We start from the raw sequence: 22,349 nt of genomic DNA, 5'->3' as shown, positions 1-22,349 counted from the left end.
AAAATTCATTTTTCATTTTCCGAGTGCCCAAAAGGAGTTTTTTTGTGAAGGAACTACCAAATAATTGTTGCAAAAATGGACCAAATCAATTTTATAAAATACTAGGCCATATATAATGCACAATTGAAAAAATGGTTGGGTGAAACAAGTTTTGATCCATCTCTGGTGAAGAAGACAAATGTTCGTCGATTCAGTTGGAAACGAGTCAAATTTGAACTGCAACTGCCTCATAGTTTTCTCTTTATTTTTTCCAAAAATCATTTCTAGGTACGTAAGTATCTACTTTATCATAGAAACACCAAAAAATTTCCAAGATTCAACCACTAGCTAGGAACGGTCAAGCCCACCGTTTTGACCGCATTTTCAAACGGGCATAAAAAATTCAAAAAAAAATCAAAAAATTGGAAAACCTTCGCATTGTGTCATTATATGTGACCCAGTTTCCAGGAAAAATAATAAACTTGTAATACGGTAATTATTTTAAAAAAGTGTTCTCAGAAATGAGCTATCATGCGTGAAGATTCATGGCTTTCAAGCCAAATGATCAATCTTATGGCCACATTCATGGCATAGTTTGTTCAAATGATCTCATATCGTGCACAACGGTACATCTTGGAATTCCAAACAATGTTGCCTAAGGAAGTTTTCATTTTCTTTGCACGGAAAATTCATTTTTCATTTTCCGATTGCCCAAAAGGAGGTATTTTTGTGAAGGAACTACCAAATAATTGTGCAAAAATGGACCAAATCAATTTTATAAAATACTAGGCCATATATAATGCACAATTGACAAAATGGTTGGGTGAAACAAGTTTTGATCCACCTCTGGTGAAAAAGACAAATTGTTGTCGATTCAGTTGGAAACGGGTCAAATTTGAACTGCAACTGCCTCATAGTTTGCTCTTTATTTTTTCCAAAAATCATTTCTAGGTACATAAGTATCTATTTTATGATAGAAACACCAAAAGTTTTCCAAGATTCAACCACTAGCTAGGAACGGTCAAGCCCGTCGTTTTGACCGCATTTTGAAACGGGCATAAAAAATTCAAAAAAAAATCAAAAAATTGGGAAACCTTCGCATTGTGTCATTATATGTGACCAAGTTTCCAGGAAAAATAATAAACTTGTAATACAGTAATTATTTTAAAAAAGTGTTCTCAGAAATGAGCTATCATGCGTGAAGATTCCTGGCTTTCAAGCCAAATGATCAATCTTATGGCCACATTCATGGCATAGTTCGTTCAAATGATCTCATATTGTGCACAAGGGTACATCTTGGAATTCCAAACAATGTTGCCGAAGGAAGTTTTCATTTTCTTTGCACGGAAAATTCATTTTTCATTTTCCGAGTGCCCAAAAGGAGTTTTTTTTGTGAAGGAACTACCAAATAATTGTTGCAAAAATGGACCAAATCAATTTTATAAAATACTAGGCCATATATAATGCACAATTGACAAAATGGTTGGGTGAAATAAGTTTTGATCCACCTCTGGTGAAAAAAGACAAATGTTCGTCGATTTAGTTGGAAACGGGTCAAATTTGAACTGCAACTGCCTCATAGTTTGCTCTTTATTTTTTCCAAAAATCATTTCTAGGTACGTAAGTATCTATTTTATCATAGAAACACCAAAAAAATTCCAAGATTCAACCACTAGCTAGGAACGGTCAAGCCCACCGTTTTGACCGCATTTTCAAACGGGCATAAAAAATTAAAAAAAATTAAAAAATTGGAAAACCTTCACATTGTGTCATTATATGTGACCAAGTTTCTAGGAAAAATAATGAACTTGTAATACGGTAATTATTTTAAAAAAGTGTTCTCAGAAATGAGCTATCATGCGTGAAGATTCATGGCTTTCAAGCCAAATGATCAATCTTATGGCCACATTCATGGCATAGTTTGTTCAAATGATCTCATATTGTGCACAAGGGTACATCTTGGAATTCCAAACAATGTTGCCTAAGGAAGTTTTCATTTTCTTTGCACGGAAAATTCATTTTTCATTTTCCGAGTGCCCAAAAGGAGGTTTTTTTGTGAAGGAACTACCAAATAATTGTTGCAAAAATGGACCAAATCAATTTTATAAAATACTAGGCCATATATAATGCACAATTGACAAAATGGTTGGGTGAAACAAGTTTTGATCCACCTCTGGTGAAAAAGACAAATTGTTGCCGATTCAGTTGGAAACGGGTCAAATTTGAACTGCAACTGCCTCATAGTTTGCTCTTTATTTTTTCTAAAAATCATTTCTAGGTACATAAGTATCTATTTCATCATAGAAACACCAAAAGTTTTCCAAGATTCAACCACTAGCTAGGAACGGTCAAGCCCACCGTTTTGACCGCATTTTCAAACGGGCATAAAAAATTCAAAAAAAAATCAAAAAATTGGAAAACCTTCGCACTGTGTCATTATATGTGACCAAGTTTCCACGAAAAATAATAAACTTGTAATACGGTAATTATTTTAAAAAAGTGTTCTCAGAAATGAGCTATCGTGCGTGAAGATTCATGGCTTTCAAGCCAAATGATCAATCTTATGGCCACATTCATGGCATAGTTTGTTCAAATGATCTCATATTGTGCACAAGGGTACATCTTGGAATTCCAAACAGTGTTGTCTAAGGAAGTTTTCATTTTCTTTGCACGGAAAATTCATTTTTCATTTTCCGATTGCCCAAAAGGAGGTTTTTTTGTGAAGGAACTACCAAATAATTGTTGCAAAAATGGACCAAATCAATTTTATAAAATACTAGGCCATATATAATGCACAATTGACAAAATGGTTGGGTGAAACAAGTTTTGATCCATCTCTGGTGAAGAAGACAAAAGTTCGTCGATTCAGTTGGAAACGGGTCAAATTTGAACTGCAACTGCCTCATAGTTTGCTCTTTATTTTTTCCAAAAATCATTTCTAGGTACGTAAGTATCTATTTTATCATAGAAACACCAAAAAATTTCCAAGATTCAACAACTAGCTAGGAACGGTCAAGCCCACCGTTTTGACCGCATTTTCAAACGGGCATAAAAAATTCAAAAAAATCAAAAAATTGGAAAACCTTCGCATTGTGTCATTATATGTGACCAAGTTTCCAGGAAAAATAATAAACTTGTAATACGGTAATTATTTTAAAAAAGTGTTCTCAGAAATGAGCTATCATGCGTGAAGATTCATGGCCTTCAAGCCAAATGATCAATCTTATGGCCACATTCATGGCATAGTTTGTTCAAATGATCTCATATTGTGCACAAGGGTACATCTTGGAATTCCAAACAGTGTTGTCTAAGGAAGTTTTCATTTTCTTTGCACGGAAAATTCATTTTTCATTTTCCGATTGCCCAAAAGGAGGTTTTTTTGTGAAGGAACTACCAAATAATTGTTGCAAAAATGGACCAAATCAATTTTATAAAATACTAGGCCATATATAATGCACAATTGACAAAATGGTTGGGTGAAACAAGTTTTGATCCATCTCTGGTGAAGAAGACAAAAGTTCGTCGATTCAGTTGGAAACGGGTCAAATTTGAACTGCAACTGCCTCATAGTTTGCTCTTTATTTTTTCCAAAAATCATTTCTAGGTACGTAAGTATCTATTTTATCATAGAAACACCAAAAAATTTCCAAGATTCAACAACTAGCTAGGAACGGTCAAGCCCACCGTTTTGACCGCATTTTCAAACGGGCATAAAAAATTCAAAAAAAATCAAAAAATTGGAAAACCTTCGCATTGTGTCATTATATGTGACCAAGTTTCTAGGAAAAATAATAAACTTGTAATACGGTAATTATTTTAAAAAAGTGTTCTCAGAAATGAGCTATCATGCGTGAAGATTCATGGCTTTCAAGCCAAATGATCAATCTTATGGCCACATTCATGGCATAGTTTGTTCAAATGATCTCATATTGTGCACGAGGGTACATCTTGGAATTCCAAACAATGTTGCCTAAGGAAGTTTTCATTTTCTTTGCACGGAAAATTCATTTTTCATTTTCCGGTTGCCCAAAAGGAGGTTTTTTTGTGAAGGAACTACCAAATAATTGTTGCAAAAATGGACCAAATCAATTTTATAAAATACTAGGCCATATATAATGCACAATTGACAAAATGGTTGGGTGAAAAAAGTTTTGATCCACCTCTGGTGAAAAAGACAAACGTTCGTCGATTCAGTTGGAAACGGGTCAAATTTGAACTGCAACTGCCTCATAGTTTGCTCTTTATTTTTTCCAAAAATTATTTCTAGGTACGTAAGTATCTATTTTATCATAGAAACACCAAAAGTTTTCCAAGATTCAACCACTAGCTAGGAACGGTCAAGCCCGCCGTTTTGACCGCGTTTTGAAACGAGCATAAAAAATTCAAAAAAAATCAAAAAATTGGGAAACCTTCGCATTGTGTCATTATATGTGACCAAGTTTCCAGGAAAATTAATAAACTTGTAATACGGTAATTATTTTAAAAAAAGTGTTCTCAGAAATGAGCTATCACGCGTGAAGATTCACGGCTTTCTAGCCAAATGATCAATCTTATGGCCACATTCATGGCATAGTTTGTTCAAATGATCTCATATTGTGCACAAGGGTACATCTTGGAATTCCAAACAATGTTGCCGAAGGAAGTTTTCATTTTCTTTGCACGGAAAAATTCATTTTTCATTTTCCGAGTGCCCAAAAGGAGTTTTTTTGTGAAGGAACTACCAAATAATTGTTGCAAAAATGGACCAAATCAATTTTATAAAATACTAGGCCATATATAATGCACAATTGAAAAAATGGTTGGGTGAAACAAGTTTTGATCCATCTCTGGTGAAGAAGACAAATGTTCGTCGATTCAGTTGGAAACGAGTCAAATTTGAACTGCAACTGCCTCATAGTTTTCTCTTTATTTTTTCCAAAAATCATTTCTAGGTACGTAAGTATCTACTTTATCATAGAAACACCAAAAAATTTCCAAGATTCAACCACTAGCTAGGAACGGTCAAGCCCACCGTTTTGACCGCATTTTCAAACGGGCATAAAAAATTCAAAAAAAAATCAAAAAATTGGAAAACCTTCGCATTGTGTCATTATATGTGACCCAGTTTCCAGGAAAAATAATAAACTTGTAATACGGTAATTATTTTAAAAAAGTGTTCTCAGAAATGAGCTATCATGCGTGAAGATTCATGGCTTTCAAGCCAAATGATCAATCTTATGGCCACATTCATGGCATAGTTTGTTCAAATGATCTCATATCGTGCACAACGGTACATCTTGGAATTCCAAACAATGTTGCCTAAGGAAGTTTTCATTTTCTTTGCATGGAAAATTCATTTTTCATTTTCCGATTGCCCAAAAGGAGGTATTTTTGTGAAGGAACTACCAAATAATTGTGCAAAAATGGACCAAATCAATTTTATAAAATACTAGGCCATATATAATGCACAATTGACAAAATGGTTGGGTGAAACAAGTTTTGATCCACCTCTGGTGAAAAAGACAAATTGTTGTCGATTCAGTTGGAAACGGGTCAAATTTGAACTGCAACTGCCTCATAGTTTGCTCTTTATTTTTTCCAAAAATCATTTCTAGGTACATAAGTATCTATTTTATGATAGAAACACCAAAAGTTTTCCAAGATTCAACCACTAGCTAGGAACGGTCAAGCCCGCCGTTTTGACCGCATTTTGAAACGGGCATAAAAAATTCAAAAAAAAATCAAAAAATTGGGAAACCTTCGCATTGTGTCATTATATGTGACCAAGTTTCCAGGAAAAATAATAAACTTGTAATACAGTAATTATTTTAAAAAAGTGTTCTCAGAAATGAGCTATCATGCGTGAAGATTCATGGCTTTCAAGCCAAATGATCAATCTTATGGCCACATTCATGGCATAGTTCGTTCAAATGATCTCATATTGTGCACAAGGGTACATCTTGGAATTCCAAACAATGTTGCCGAAGGAAGTTTTCATTTTCTTTGCACGGAAAATTCATTTTTCATTTTCCGAGTGCCCAAAAGGAGTTTTTTTTGTGAAGGAACTACCAAATAATTGTTGCAAAAATGGACCAAATCAATTTTATAAAATACTAGGCCATATATAATGCACAATTGACAAAATGGTTGGGTGAAACAAGTTTTGATCCACCTCTGGTGAAAAAAGACAAATGTTCGTCGATTTAGTTGGAAACGGGTCAAATTTGAACTGCAACTGCCTCATAGTTTGCTCTTTATTTTTTCCAAAAATCATTTCTAGGTACGTAAGTATCTATTTTATCATAGAAACACCAAAAAAATTCCAAGATTCAACCACTAGCTAGGAACGGTCAAGCCCACCGTTTTGACCGCATTTTCAAACGGGCATAAAAAATTCAAAAAAATTAAAAAATTGGAAAACCTTCACATTGTGTCATTATATGTGACCAAGTTTCTAGGAAAAATAATAAACTTGTAATACGGTAATTATTTTAAAAAAGTGTTCTCAGAAATGAGCTATCATGCGTGAAGATTCATGGCTTTCAAGCCAAATGATCAATCTTATGGCCACATTCATGGCATAGTTTGTTCAAATGATCTCATATTGTGCACAAGGGTACATCTTGGAATTCCAAACAATGTTGCCTAAGGAAGTTTTCATTTTCTTTGCACGGAAAATTCATTTTTCATTTTCCGAGTGCCCAAAAGGAGGTTTTTTTGTGAAGGAACTACCAAATAATTGTTGCAAAAATGGACCAAATCAATTTTATAAAATACTAGGCCATATATAATGCACAATTGACAAAATGGTTGGGTGAAACAAGTTTTGATCCACCTCTGGTGAAAAAGACAAATTGTTGCCGATTCAGTTGGAAACGGGTCAAATTTGAACTGCAACTGCCTCATAGTTTGCTCTTTATTTTTTCTAAAAATCATTTCTAGGTACATAAGTATCTATTTCATCATAGAAACACCAAAAGTTTTCCAAGATTCAACCACTAGCTAGGAACGGTCAAGCCCACCGTTTTGACCGCATTTTCAAACGGGCATAAAAAATTCAAAAAAAAATCAAAAAATTGGAAAACCTTCGCACTGTGTCATTATATGTGACCAAGTTTCCAGGAAAAATAATAAACTTGTAATACGGTAATTATTTTAAAAAAGTGTTCTCAGAAATGAGCTATCGTGCGTGAAGATTCATGGCTTTCAAGCCAAATGATCAATCTTATGGCCACATTCATGGCATAGTTTGTTCAAATGATCTCATATTGTGCACAAGCGTACATCTTGGAATTACAAACAATGTTGCCTAAGGAAGTTTTCATTTTCTTTGCACGGAAAATTCATTTTTCATTTTCCGATTGCCCAAAAGGAGGTTTTTTTGTGAAGGAACTACCAAATAATTGTTGCAAAAATGGACCAAATCAATTTTATAAAATACTAGGCCATATATAATGCACAATTGACAAAATGGTTGGGTGAAACAAGTTTTGATCCACCTCTGGTGAAAAAGACAAATTGTTGTCGATTCAGTTGGAAACGGGTCAAATTTGAACTGCAACTACCTCATAGTTTGCTCTTTATTTTTTCCAAAAATCATTTCTAGGTACATAAGTATCTATTTTATCATAGAAACACCAAAAGTTTTCCAAGATTCAACCACTAGCTAGGAACGGTCAAGCCCGCCGTTTTGACCGCATTTTGAAACGGGCATAAAAAATTCAAAAAAAAATCAAAAAATTGGGAAACCTTCGCATTGTGTCATTATATGTGACCAAGTTTCCAGGAAAAATAATAAACTTGTAATATGGTAATTATTTTAAAAAAGTGTTCTCAGAAATGAGCTATCATGCGTGAAGATTCTTGGCTTTCAAGCCAAATGATCAATCTTATGGCCACATTCATGACATAGTTTGTTCAAATGATCTCCTATTGTTCACAAGGGTACATCTTGGAATTCCAAACAATGTTGCCTAAGGAAGTTTTCATTTTCTTTGCACGGAAAATTCATTTTTCATTTTCCGAGTGCCCAAAAGGAGTTTTTTTTGTGAAGGAACTACCAAATAATTGTTGCAAAAATGGACCAAATAAATTTTATAAAATACTAGGCCATATATAATGCACAATTGACAAAATGGTTGGCTGAAACAAGTTTTGATCCACTTATGGTGAAAAAGACAAATTATCGTCGATTCAGTTGAAACGGGTCAAATTTGAAATGCAACTGCCTCATAGTTTGCTCTTTATTTTTTCCAAAAATCATTTCTAGGTACATAAGTATCTATTTTATCATAGAAGCACCAAAAGTTTTTCAAGATTCAACCACTAGCTAGGAACGGTCAAGCCCGCCGTTTTAACCGCATTTTGAAACGGGCATAAAAAAATCAAAACAAATCAAAAAATTGGGAAACCTTCGCATTGTGTCATTATATGTGACCAAGTTTCCAGGAAAAATAATAAACCTTTAATACGGTAATTATTTTAAAAAAGTGTTCTCAGAAATGAGCTATCGTGCGTGAAGATTCATGGCTTTCAAGCCAAATGATCAATCTTATGGCCACATTCATGGCATAGTTTGTTCAAATGATCTCATATTGTGCACGAGGGTACATCTTGGAATTCCAAACAATGTTGCCGAAGGAAGTTTTCATTTTCTTTGCACGGAAAATTCATTTTTCATTTTCCGAGTGCCCAAAAGGAGTTTTTTTTTTGTGAAGGAACTACCAAATAATTGTTGCAAAAATGGACGAAATAAATTTTATAAAATACTAGGCCATATATAATGCACAATTGACAAAATGGTTGGGTGAAACAAGTTTTGATCCACTTATGGTGAAAAAGACAAATTATCATCGATTCAGTTGAAACGGGTCAAATTTGAACTGCAACTGCCTCATAGTTTGCTCTTTATTTTTTCCAAAAATCATTTCTAGGTACATAAGTATCTATTTTATCATAGAAACACCAAAAGTTTTCCAAGATTCAACCACTAGCTAGGAACGGTCAAGCCCACCGTTTTGACCGCATTTTGAAACGGGCATAAAAAATTCAAAAAAAAATCAAAAAATTGGAAAACCTTCGCACTGTGTCATTATATGTGACCAAGTTTCCAGGAAAAATAATAAACTTGTAATACGGTAATTATTTTAAAAAAGTGTTCTCAGAAATGAGCTATCGTGCGTGAAGATTCATGGCTTTCAAGCCAAATGATCAATCTTATGGCCACATTCATGGCATAGTTTGTTCAAATGATCTCATATTATGCACGAGGGTACATGTTGGAATTCCAAACAATGTTGCCTAAGGAAGTTTTCATTTTCTTTGCACGGAAAATTCATTTTTCATTTTCCGAGTGCCCAAAAGGAGGTTTTTTTGTGAAGGAACTACCAAATAATTGTGCAAAAATGGACCAAATCAATTTTATAAAATACTAGGCCATATATAATGCACAATTGACAAAATGGTTGGGTGAAACAAGTTTTGATCCACCTCTGGTGAAAAAGACAAATTGTTGCCGATTCAGTTGGAAACGGGTCAAATTTGAACTGCAACTGCCTCATAGTTTGCTCTTTATTTTTTCTAAAAATCATTTCTCGGTACATAAGTATCTATTTCATCATAGAAACACCAAAAGTTTTCCAAGATTCAACCACTAGCTAGGAACGGTCAAGCCCACCGTTTTGACCGCATTTTCAAACGGGCATAAAAAATTCAAAAAAAAATCAAAAAATTGGAAAACCTTCGCACTGTGTCATTATATGTGACCAAGTTTCCAGGAAAAATAATAAACTTGTAATACGGTAATTATTTTAAAAAAGTGTTCTCAGAAATGAGCTATCGTGCGTGAAGATTCATGGCTTTCAAGCCAAATGATCAATCTTATGGCCACATTCATGGCATAGTTTGTTCAAATGATCTCATATTGTGCACAAGGGTACATCTTGGAATTACAAACAATGTTGCCTAAGGAAGTTTTCATTTTCTTTGCACGGAAAATTCATTTTTCATTTTCCGATTGCCCAAAAGGAGGTTTTTTTGTGAAGGAACTACCAAATAATTGTTGCAAAAATGGACCAAATAAATTTTATAAAATACTAGGCCATATATAATGCACAATTGACAAAATGGTTGGGTGAAACAAGTTTTGATCCACTTATGGTGAAAAAGACAAATTATCGTCGATTCAGTTGAAACGGGTCAAATTTGAACTGCAATTGCCTCATAGTTTGCTCTTTATTTTTTCCAAAAATCATTTCTAGGTACATAAGTATCTATTTTATCATAGAAGCACCAAAAGTTTTCCAAGATTCAACCACTAGCTAGGAACGGTCAAGCCCGCCGTTTTAACCGCATTTTGAAACGGGCATAAAAAAATCAAAACAAATCAAAAAATTGGGAAACCTTCGCATTGTGTCATTATATGTGACCAAGTTTCCAGGAAAAATAATAAACCTTTAATACGGTAATTATTTTAAAAAAGTGTTCTCAGAAATGAGCTATCATGCGTGAAGATTCATGGCTTTCAAGCCAAATGATCAATCTTATGGCCACATTCATGGCATAGTTTGTTCAAATGATCTCATATTGTGCACGAGGGTACATCTTGGAATTCCAAACAATGTTGCCGAAGGAAGTTTTCATTTTCTTTGCACGGAAAATTCATTTTTCATTTTCCGAGTGCCCAAAAGGAGTTTTTTTTGTGAAGGAACTACCAAATAATTGTTGCAAAAATGGACCAAATAAATTTTATAAAATACTAGGCCATATATAATGCACAATTGACAAAATGGTTGGGTGAAACAAGTTTTGATCCACTTATGGTGAAAAAGACAAATTATCGTCGATTTAGTTGAAACGGGTCAAATTTGAACTGCAACTGCCTCATAGTTTGCTCTTTATTTTTTCCAAAAATCATTTCTAGGTACATAAGTATCTATTTTATCATAGAAACACCAAAAGTTTTCCAAGATTCAACCACTAGCTAGGAACGGTCAAGCCCGCCGTTTTAACCGCATTTTGAAACGGGCATAAAAAATTCAAAACAAATCAAAAAATTGGGAAACCTTCGCATTGTGTCATTATATGTGACCAAGTTTCGAGGAAAAATAATAAACCTTTAATACGGTAATTATTTTAAAAAAGTGTTCTCAGAAATGAGCTATCATGCGTGAAGATTCATGGCTTTCAAGCCAAATGATCAATCTTATGGCCACATTCATGGCATAGTTTGTTCAAATGATATCATATTGTGCACAAGGGTACATCTTGGAATTCCAAACAATGTTGCCGAAGGAAGTTTTAATTTTCTTTGCACGGAAAATTCATTTTTCATTTTCCGAGTGCCCAAAAGGAGTTTTTTTTGTGAAGGAACTACCAAATAATTGTTGCAAAAATGGACCAAATCAATTTTATAAAATACTAGCCCATATATAATGCACAATTGACAAAATGGTTGGGTGAAACAAGTTTTGATCCACCTCTGGTGAAAAAAGACAAATGTTCGTCGATTTAGTTGGAAACGGGTCAAATTTGAACTGCAACTGCCTCATAGTTTGCTCTTTATTTTTTCCAAAAATCATTTCTAGGTACGTAAGTATCTATTTTATCATAGAAACACCAAAAAAATTCCAAGATTCAACCACTAGCTAGGAACGGTCAAGCCCACCGTTTTGACCGCATTTTTAAACGGGCATAAAAAATTTAAAAAAAATTAAAAAATTGGAAAACCTTCACATTGTGTCATTATATGTGACCAAGTTTCCAGGAAAAATAATGAACTTGTAATACGGTAATTATTTTAAAAAAGTGTTCTCAGAAATGAGCTATCATGCGTGAAGATTCATGGCTTTCAAGCCAAATGATCAATCTTATGGCCACATTCATGGCATAGTTTGTTGAAATGATCTCATATTGTGCACAAGGGTACATCTTGGAATTCCAAACAATGTTGCCTAAGGAAGTTTTCATTTTCTTTGCACGGAAAATTCATTTTTCATTTTCCGAGTGCCCAAAAGGAGGTTTTTTTGTGAAGGAACTACCAAATAATTATTGCAAAAATGGACCAAATCAATTTTATAAAATACTAGGCCATATATAATGCACAATTGACTAAATGGTTGGGTGAAACAAGTTTTGATCCACCTCTGGTGAAAAAGACAAATTGTTGCCAATTTAGTTGGAAACGGGTCAAATTTGAACTGCAACTGCCTCATAGTTTGCTCTTTATTTTTTCTAAAAATCATTTCTAGGTACATAAGTATCTATTTCATCATAGAAACACCAAAAGTTTTCCAAGATTCAACCTTTAGCTAGGAACGGTCAAGCCCGCCGTTTTGACCGTGTTTTGAAACGAGCATAAAAAATTCAAAAAAAATCGAAAAATTGGGAAACCTTCGCATTGTGTCATTATATGTGACCAAGTTTCCAGGAAAAATAATAAACTTGTAATACGGTAATTATTTTAAAAAAGTGTTCTCAAAAATGAGCTATCACGCGTGAAGATTCATGGCTTTCTAGCCAAATGATCAATCTTATGGCCACATTCATGGCATAGTTTGTTCAAATGATCTCATATTGTGCACAAGGGTACATCTTGGAATTCCAAACAATGTTGCCGAAGGAAGTTTTCATTTTCTTTGCACGGAAAATTCATTTTTCATTTTCCGAGTGCCCAAAAGGAGTTTTTTTGTGAAGGAACTACCAAATAATTGTAGCAAAAATGGACCAAATCAATTTTATAAAATACTAGGACATATATAATGCACAATTGACAAAATGGTTGGGTGAAACAAGTTTTGATCCATCTCTGGTGAAGAAGACAAATGTTCGTCGATTCAGTTGGAAACGGGTCAAATTTGAACTGCAACTGCCTCATAGTTTGCTCTTTATTTTTTCCAAAAATCATTTCTAGGTACGTAAGTATGTATTTTATCATAGAAACACCAAAAAAATTCCAAGATTCAACCACTAGCTAGGAACGGTCAAGCCCACCGTTTTGACCGCATTTTCAAACGGGCATAAAAAATTCAAAAAAAACCAAAAAATTGGAAAACCTTCGCATTGTGTCATTATTTGTGACCAGGTTTCCAGGAAAAATAATAAACTTGTAATACGGTAATTATTTTAAAAAAATGTTCTCAGAAATGAGCTATCATGCGTGAAGATTCATGGCTTTCAAGCCAAATGATCAATCTTATGGCCACATTCATGGCATAGTTTGTTCAAATGATCTCATATTGTGCACAAGGGTCCATCTTGGAATTCCAAACAATGTTGCCTAAGGAAGTTTTCATTTTCTTTGCACGGAAACTTCATTTTTCATTTTCCGATTGCCCAAAAGGAGGTTTTTTTGTGAAGGAACTACCAAATAATTGTTGCAAAAATGGACCAAATTAATTTTATAAAATACTAGGCCATATATAATGCACAATTGACAAACTGGTTGGGTGAAACAAGTTTTGATCCACCTCTGGTGAAAAAGACAAATTGTTGTCGATTTAGTTGGAAACGGGTCACATTTGAACTGCAACTGCCTCATAGTTTGCTCTTTATTTTTTCCAAAAATCATTTCTAGGTACATAAGTATCTATTTTATCATAGAAACACCAAAAGTTTTCCCAGATTCAACCACTAGCTAGGAACGGTCAAGCCCGCCGTTTTGACCGCATTTTGAAACGGGCATAAAAAATTCAAAAAAAATCAAAAAATTGGGAAACCTTCGCATTGTGTCATTATATGTGACCAAGTTTCCAGGAAAAATAATAAACTTGTAATACGGTAATTATTTTAAAAAAGTGTTCTCAGAAATGAGCTATCATGCGTGAAGATTCATGGCTTTCAAGCCAAATGATCAATCTTATGGCCACATTCATGGCATAGTTTGTTCAAATGATCTCATATTGTGCACAAGGGTACATCTTGGAATTCCAAACAATGTTGCCTAAGGAAGTTTTCATTTTCTTTGCACGGAAAATTCATTTTTCATTTTCCGATTGCCCAAAAGGAGGTTTGTTTGTGAAGGAACTACCAAATTATTGTTGCAAAAATGGACCAAATCAATTTTATAAAATACTAGGCCATATATAATGCAAAATTGACAAAATGGTTGGGTGAAACAAGTTATGATCCACCTCTGGAGAAAAAGACAAATTGTTGTCGATTCAGTTGGAAACGGGTCAAATTTGAACTGCAACTGCGTCATAGTTTGCTCTTTATTTTTTCCAAAAATCATTTCTAGGTACATAAGTATCTATTTTATCATAGAAACACCAAAAGTTTTCCAAGACTCAACCACTAGCTAGGAACGGTCAAGCCCGCCGTTTTGACCGCATTTTGAAACGGTCATAAAAAATTCAAAAAAAAATCAAAAAATTGGGAAACCTTCGCATTGTGTCATTATATGTGACCAAGTTTCCAGGAAAAATAATAAACTTGTAATACGGTAATTATTTTAAAAAAGTGTTCTCAGAAATGAGCTATCATGCGTGAAGATTCATGGCTTTCAAGCCAAATGATCAATCTTATGGCCACATTCATGGCATAGTTTGTTCAAATGATCTCATATTGTTCACAAGGGTACATCTTGGAATTCCAAACAATGTTGCCTAAGGAAGTTTTCATTTTCTTTGCATGGAAAATTCATTTTTCATTTTCTGAGTGCCCAAAAGGAGTTTTTTTTGTGAAGGAACTACCAAATAATTTTTGCAAAAATGGACCAAATCAATTTTATAAAATACTAGGCCATATATAATGCACAATTGACAAAATGGTTGGGTGAAACAAGTTTTCATCCACCTCTGGTGAAAAAGACAAATTGTTGTCGATTCAGTTGGAGACGGGTCAAATTTGAACTGCAACTGCCTCATAGTTTGCTCTTTATTTTTTCCAAAAAACATTTCTAGAAACACCAAAAGTTTTCCAAGATTCAACCACTAGCTAGGAACGGTCAAGCTCGCCGTTTTGACCGCATTTTGGAACGAGCATAAAAAATTAAAAAAAAATCAAAAAATTGGGAAACCTTCGCATTGTGTCATTATATGTGACCAAGTTTCCTGGAAAAATTATAAACTTGTAATACGGTAATTATTTTAAAAAAGTGTTCTCAGAAATGAGCTATCACGCGTGAAGATTCATGGCTTTCTAGCCAAATGATCAATCTTATGGCCACATTCATGGCATAGTTTGTTCAAATGATCTCATATTGTGCACAAGGGTACATCTTGGAATTCCAAACAATGTTGCCGAAGGAAGTTTTCATTTTCTTTGCACGGAAAATTCATTTTTCATTTTCCGAGTGCCCAAAAGGAGTTTTTTTTGTGAAGGAACTACCAAATAATTGTTGCAAAAATGGACCAAATCAATTTTATAAAATACTAGGCCATATATAATGCACAATTGACAAAATGGTTGGGTGAAACAAGTTTTGATCCATCTCTGGTGAAGAAGACAAATGTTCGTCGATTCAGTTGGAAACGGGTCAAATTTGAACTGCAACTGCCTCATAGTTTGCTCTTTATTTTTTCCAAAAATCATTTCTAGGTACGTAAGTATCTACTTTATCATAGAAACACCAAAAAAATTCCAAGATTCAACCACTAGCTAGGAACGGTCAAGCCCACCGTTTTGACCGCATTTTCAAACGGGCATAAAAAATTCAAAAAAAATCAAAAATTGGAAAACCTTCGCATTGTGTCATTATATGTGACCAAGTTTCCAGGAAAAATAATAAACTTGTAATACGGTAATTATTTTAAAAAAGTGTTCTCAGAAATGAGCTATCATGCGTGAAGATTCATGGCTTTCAAGCCAAATGATCAATCTTATGGCCACATTCATGGCATAGTTTGTTCAAATGATCTCATATTGTGCACAAGGGTACATCTTGGAATTCCAAACAATGTTGCCTAAGGAAGTTTTCATTTTCTTTGCACAGAAAATTCAATTTTCATTTTCCGAGTGCCCAAAAGGAGGTTTTTTTGTGAAGGAACTACCAAATAATTGTTGCAAAAATGGACCAACTCAATTTTATAAAATACTAGGCCATATATAATGCACAATTGACAAAATGGTTGGGTGAAACAAGTTTTGATCCACCTCTGGTGAAAAAGACAAATTGTTGTCGATTCAGTTGGAAACGGGTCAAATTTGAACTGCAACTGCGTCATAGTTTGCTCTTTATTTTTTCCAAAAATCATTTCTAGGTACATAAGTATCTATTTTATCATAGAAACACCAAAAGTTTTCCAAGACTCAACCACTAGCTAGGAACGGTCAAGCCCGCCGTTTTGACCGCATTTTGAAACGGTCATAAAAAATTCAAAAAAAATCAAAAAATTGGGAAACCTTCGCATTGTGTCATTATATGTGACCAAGTTTCCAGGAAAAATAATAAACTTGTAATACGGTAATTATTTTAAAAAAGTGTTCTCAGAAATGAGCTATCATGCGTGAAGATTCATGGCTTTCAAGCCAAATGATCAATCTTATGGCCACATTCATGGCATAGTTTGTTCAAATGATCTCATATTGTTCACAAGGGTACATCTTGGAATTCCAAACAATGTTGCCTAAGGAAGTTTTCATTTTCTTTGCATGGAAAATTCATTTTTCATTTTCTGAGTGCCCAAAAGGAGTTTTTTTGTGAAGGAACTACCAAATAATTGTTGCAAAAATGGACCAAATCAATTTTATAAAATACTAGGCCATATATAAAGCACAATTGACAAAATGGTTGGGTGAAACCAGTTTTGATCCACCTCTGGTGAAAAAGACAAATGTTCGTCGATTTAGTTGGAAACGGGTCAAATTTGAACTGCAACTGCCTCATAGTTTGCTCTTTATTTTTTCTAAAAATCATTTCTAGGTACATAAGTATCTACTTTATCATATAAACACCAAAAAAATTCCAAGATTCAACCACTAGCTAGGAACGGTCAAGCCCACCGTTTTGACCGCATTTTCAAACGGGCATAAAAAATTCAAAAAAAATCAAAAATTGGAAAACCTTCGCATTGTGTCATTATATGTGACCAAGTTTCCAGGAAAAATAATAAACTTGTAATACGGTAATTATTTTAAAAAAGTGTTCTCAGAAATGAGCTATCATGCGTGAAGATTCATGGCTTTCAAGCCAAATGATCAATCTTATGGCCACATTCATGGCATAGTTTGTTCAAATGATCTCATATTGTGCACAAGGGTACATCTTGGAATTCCAAACAATGTTGCCTAAGGAAGTTTTCATTTTCTTTGCACAGAAAATTCATTTTTCATTTTCCGAGTGCCCAAAAGGAGGTTTTTTTGTGAAGGAACTACCAAATAATTGTTGCAAAAATGGACCAAATCAATTTTATAAAATACTAGGCCATATATAATGCACAATTGACAAAATGGTTGGGTGAAACAAGTTTTGATCCACCTCTGGTGAAAAAGACAAATTGTTGTCGATTCAGTTGGAAACGGGTCAAATTTGAACTGCAACTGCGTCATAGTTTGCTCTTTATTTTTTCCAAAAATCATTTCTAGGTACATAAGTATCTATTTTATCATAGAAACACCAAAAGTTTTCCAAGACTCAACCACTAGCTAGGAACGGTCAAGCCCGCCGTTTTGACCGCATTTTGAAACGGTCATAAAAAATTCAAAAAAAATCAAAAAATTGGGAAACCTTCGCATTGTGTCATTATATGTGACCAAGTTTCCAGGAAAAATAATAAACTTGTAATACGGTAATTATTTTAAAAAAGTGTTCTCAGAAATGAGCTATCATGCGTGAAGATTCATGGCTTTCAAGCCAAATGATCAATCTTATGGCCACATTCATGGCATAGTTTGTTCAAATGATCTCATATTGTTCACAAGGGTACATCTTGGAATTCCAAACAATGTTGCCTAAGGAAGTTTTCATTTTCTTTGCATGGAAAATTCATTTTTCATTTTCTGAGTGCCCAAAAGGAGTTTTTTTGTGAAGGAACTACCAAATAATTGTTGCAAAAATGGACCAAATCAATTTTATAAAATACTAGGCCATATATAAAGCACAATTGACAAAATGGTTGGGTGAAACCAGTTTTGATCCACCTCTGGTGAAGAAGACAAATGTTCGTCGATTTAGTTGGAAACGGGTCAAATTTGAACTGCAACTGCCTCATAGTTTGCTCTTTATTTTTTCTAAAAAACATTTCTAGGTACGTAAGTATCTATTTTATCATATAAACACCAAAAAAATTCCAAGATTCAACCACTAGCTAGGAACGGTCAAGCCCACCGTTTTGACCGCATTTTCAAACGGGCATAAAAAATTCAAAAAAAATCAAAAAATTGGAAAACCTTCGCATTGTGTCATTATATGTGACCAAGTTTCCAGGAAAAATAATAAACTTGTTATACGGTAATTATTTTAAAAAAGTGTTCTCAGAAATGAGCTATCATGCGTGAAGATTCTTGGCTTTCAAGCCAAATGATCAATCTTATGGCCACATTCATGGCATAGTTTGTTCAAATGATCTCATATTGTGCACAAGGGTACATCTTGGAATTCCAAACAATGTTGCCTAAGGAAGTTTTCATTTTCTTTGCACAGAAAATTCAATTTTCATTTTCCGAGTGCCCAAAAGGAGGTTTTTTTGTGAAGGAACTACCAAATAATTGTTGCAAAAATGGACCAACTCAATTTTATAAAATACTAGGCCATATATAATGCACAATTGACAAAATGGTTGGGTGAAACAAGTTTTGATCCACCTCTGGTGAAAAAGACAAATTGTTGTCGATTCAGTTGGAAACGGGTCAAATTTGAACTGCAACTGCGTCATAGTTTGCTCTTTATTTTTTCCAAAAATCATTTCTAGGTACATAAGTATCTATTTTATCATAGAAACACCAAAAGTTTTCCAAGACTCAACCACTAGCTAGGAACGGTCAAGCCCGCCGTTTTGACCGCATTTTGAAACGGTCATAAAAAATTCAAAAAAAATCAAAAAATTGGGAAACCTTCGCATTGTGTCATTATATGTGACCAAGTTTCCAGGAAAAATAATAAACTTGTAATACGGTAATTATTTTAAAAAAGTGTTCTCAGAAATGAGCTATCATGCGTGAAGATTCATGGCTTTCAAGCCAAATGATCAATCTTATGGCCACATTCATGGCATAGTTTGTTCAAATGATCTCATATTGTTCACAAGGGTACATCTTGGAATTCCAAACAATGTTGCCTAAGGAAGTTTTCATTTTCTTTGCATGGAAAATTCATTTTTCATTTTCTGAGTGCCCAAAAGGAGTTTTTTTGTGAAGGAACTACCAAATAATTGTTGCAAAAATGGACCAAATCAATTTTATAAAATACTAGGCCATATATAAAGCACAATTGACAAAATGGTTGGGTGAAACCAGTTTTGATCCACCTCTGGTGAAGAAGACAAATGTTCGTCGATTTAGTTGGAAACGGGTCAAATTTGAACTGCAACTGCCTCATAGTTTGCTCTTTATTTTTTCTAAAAAACATTTCTAGAAACACCAAAAGTTTTCCAAGATTCAACCACTAGCTAGGAACGGTCAAGCTCGCCGTTTTGACCGCATTTTGGAACGAGCATAAAAAATTCAAAAAAAATCAAAAAATTGGGAAACCTTCGCATTGTGTCATTATATGTGACCAAGTTTCCTGGAAAAATTATAAACTTGTAATACGGTAATTATTTTAAAAAAGTGTTCTCAGAAATGAGCTATCACGCGTGAAGATTCATGGCTTTCTAGCCAAATGATCAATCTTATGGCCACATTCATGGCATAGTTTGTTCAAATGATCTCATATTGTGCACAAGGGTACATCTTGGAATTCCAAACAATGTTGCCGAAGGAAGTTTTCATTTTCTTTGCACGGAAAATTCATTTTTCATTTTCCGAGTGCCCAAAAGGAGTTTTTTTTGTGAAGGAACTACCAAATAATTGTTGCAAAAATGGACCAAGTCAATTTTATAAAATACTAGGCCATATATAATGCACAATTGACAAAATGGTTGGGTGAAACAAGTTTTGATCCATCTCTGGTGAAGAAGACAAATGTTCGTCGATTCAGTTGGAAACGGGTCAAATTTGAACTGCAACTGCCTCATAGTTTGCTCTTTATTTTTTCCAAAAATCATTTCTAGGTACGTAAGTATCTACTTTATCATAGAAACACCAAAAAAATTCCAAGATTCAACCACTAGCTAGGAACGGTCAAGCCCACCGTTTTGACCGCATTTTCAAACGGGCATAAAAAATTCAAAAAAAATCAAAAATTGGAAAACCTTCGCATTGTGTCATTATATGTGACCAAGTTTCCAGGAAAAATAATAAACTTGTAATACGGTAATTATTTTAAAAAAGTGTTCTCAGAAATGAGCTATCATGCGTGAAGATTCATGGCTTTCAAGCCAAATGATCAATCTTATGGCCACATTCATGGCATAGTTTGTTCAAATGATCTCATATTGTGCACAAGGGTACATCTTGGAATTCCAAACAATGTTGCCTAAGGAAGTTTTCATTTTCTTTGCACGGAAAATTCATTTTTCATTTTCCGATTGCCCAAAAGGAGGTTTTTTTGTGAAGGAACTACCAAATAATTGTTGCAAAAATGGACCAAATCAATTTTATAAAATACTAGGCCATATATAATGCAAAATTGACAAAATGGTTGGGTGAAACAAGTTATGATCCACCTCTGGAGAAAAAGACAAATTGTTGTCGATTCAGTTGGAAACGGGTCAAACTTGAACTGCAACTGCGTCATAGTTTGCTCTTTATTTTTTCCAAAAATCATTTCTAGGTACATCAGTATCTATTTTATCATAGAAACACCAAAACTTTTCCAAGACTCAACCACTAGCTAGGAACGGTCAAGCCCGCCGTTTTGACCGCATTTTGAAACGGGCATAAAAAATTCAAAAAAAAATCAAAAAATTGGGAAACCTTCGCATTGTGTCATTATATGTGACCAAGTTTCCAGGAAAAATAATAAACTTGTAATACGGTAATTAATTTAAAAAAGTGTTCTCAGAAATGAGCTATCATGCGTGAAGATTCATGGCTTTCAAGCCAAATGATCAATCTTATGGCCACATTCATGGCATAGTTTGTTCAAATGATCTCATATTGTTCACAAGGGTACATCTTGGAATTCCAAACAATGTTGCCTAAGGAAGTTTTCATTTTCTTTGCACGGACAATTCATTTTTCATTTTCTGAGTGCCCAAAAGGAGTTTTTTTTGTGAAGGAACTACCAAATAATTTTTGCAAAAATGGACCAAATCAATTTTATAAAATACTAGGCCATATATAATGAACAATTGAAAAAATGGTTGGGTGAAACAAGTTTTGATCCACCTCTGGTGAAAAAGACAAATGTTCGTCGATTCAGTTGGAAACGGGTCAAATTTGAACTGCAACTGCCTCATAGGTTGCTCTTTATTTTTTCCAAAAATCATTTCTAGGTACGTAAGTATCTATTTTATCATAGAAACACCAAAAGTTTTCCAAGATTCAACCACTAGCTAGGAACGGTCAAGCCCGCCGTTTTGACCGCATTTTCAAACGGGCATAAAAAATTCAAAAAAAATCAAAAAATTGGAAAACCATCGCATTGTGTCATTATATGTGACCAAGTTTCCAGGAAAAATAATAAACTTGTAATACGGTAATTATTTTAAAAAAGTGTTCTCAGAAATGAGCTATCATGCGTGAAGATTCATGGCTTTCAAGCCAAATGATCAATCTTATGGCCACATTCATGGCATAGTTTGTTCAAATGATCTCATATTGTGCACAAGGGTACATCTTGGAATTCCAAACAATGTTGCCAAAGGAAGTTTTCATTTTCTTTGAACGGAAAATTCATTTTGCATTTTCTGAGTGCCCAAAAGGAGTTTTTTTGTGAAGGAACTACCAAATAATTGTTGCAAAAATGGACCAAATCAATTTTATAAAATATTAGGCCATATATATTGCACAATTGACAAAATGGTTGGGTGAAACAAGTTTTGATCCACTTTTGGTGAAAAAGACAAATGTTCGTCGATTCAGTTGGAAACGGGTCAAATTTGAACTGCAACTGCCTCATAGTTTGCTCTTTGTTTTTTCCAAAAATCATTTCTAGGTACGTAAGTATCTATTTTATCATATAAACACCAAAAAAATTCCAAGATTCAACCACTAGCTAGGAACGGTCAAGCCCACCGTTTTGACCGCATTTTCAAACGGGCATAAAAAATTCAAAAAAAATCAAAAAATTGGAAAACCTTCGCATTGTGTCATTATATGTGACCAAGTTTCCAGGAAAAATAATAAACTTGTTATACGGTAATTATTTTAAAAAAGTGTTCTCAGAAATGAGCTATCATGCGTGAAGATTC

At 34.0% G+C, this 22,349-nt stretch overlaps 1 pseudogene; it reads left to right on the top strand.

Moving 5' to 3' along the window:
* LOC123115034 (E3 ubiquitin protein ligase DRIP1-like) overlaps positions 1-22,349 on the top strand; it is a 137,087-nt pseudogene that overhangs the window by 20,770 nt on the left and 93,968 nt on the right.

Source organism: Triticum aestivum, chromosome 5B (genome assembly GCF_018294505.1).
Source record: "Triticum aestivum cultivar Chinese Spring chromosome 5B, IWGSC CS RefSeq v2.1, whole genome shotgun sequence".
Taxonomy (NCBI): Eukaryota; Viridiplantae; Streptophyta; class Magnoliopsida; order Poales; family Poaceae; genus Triticum; species Triticum aestivum.
The sequence above is the reverse complement of the archived record's forward strand: the minus strand, read 5'-3'. Positions and strand labels throughout refer to the sequence as shown.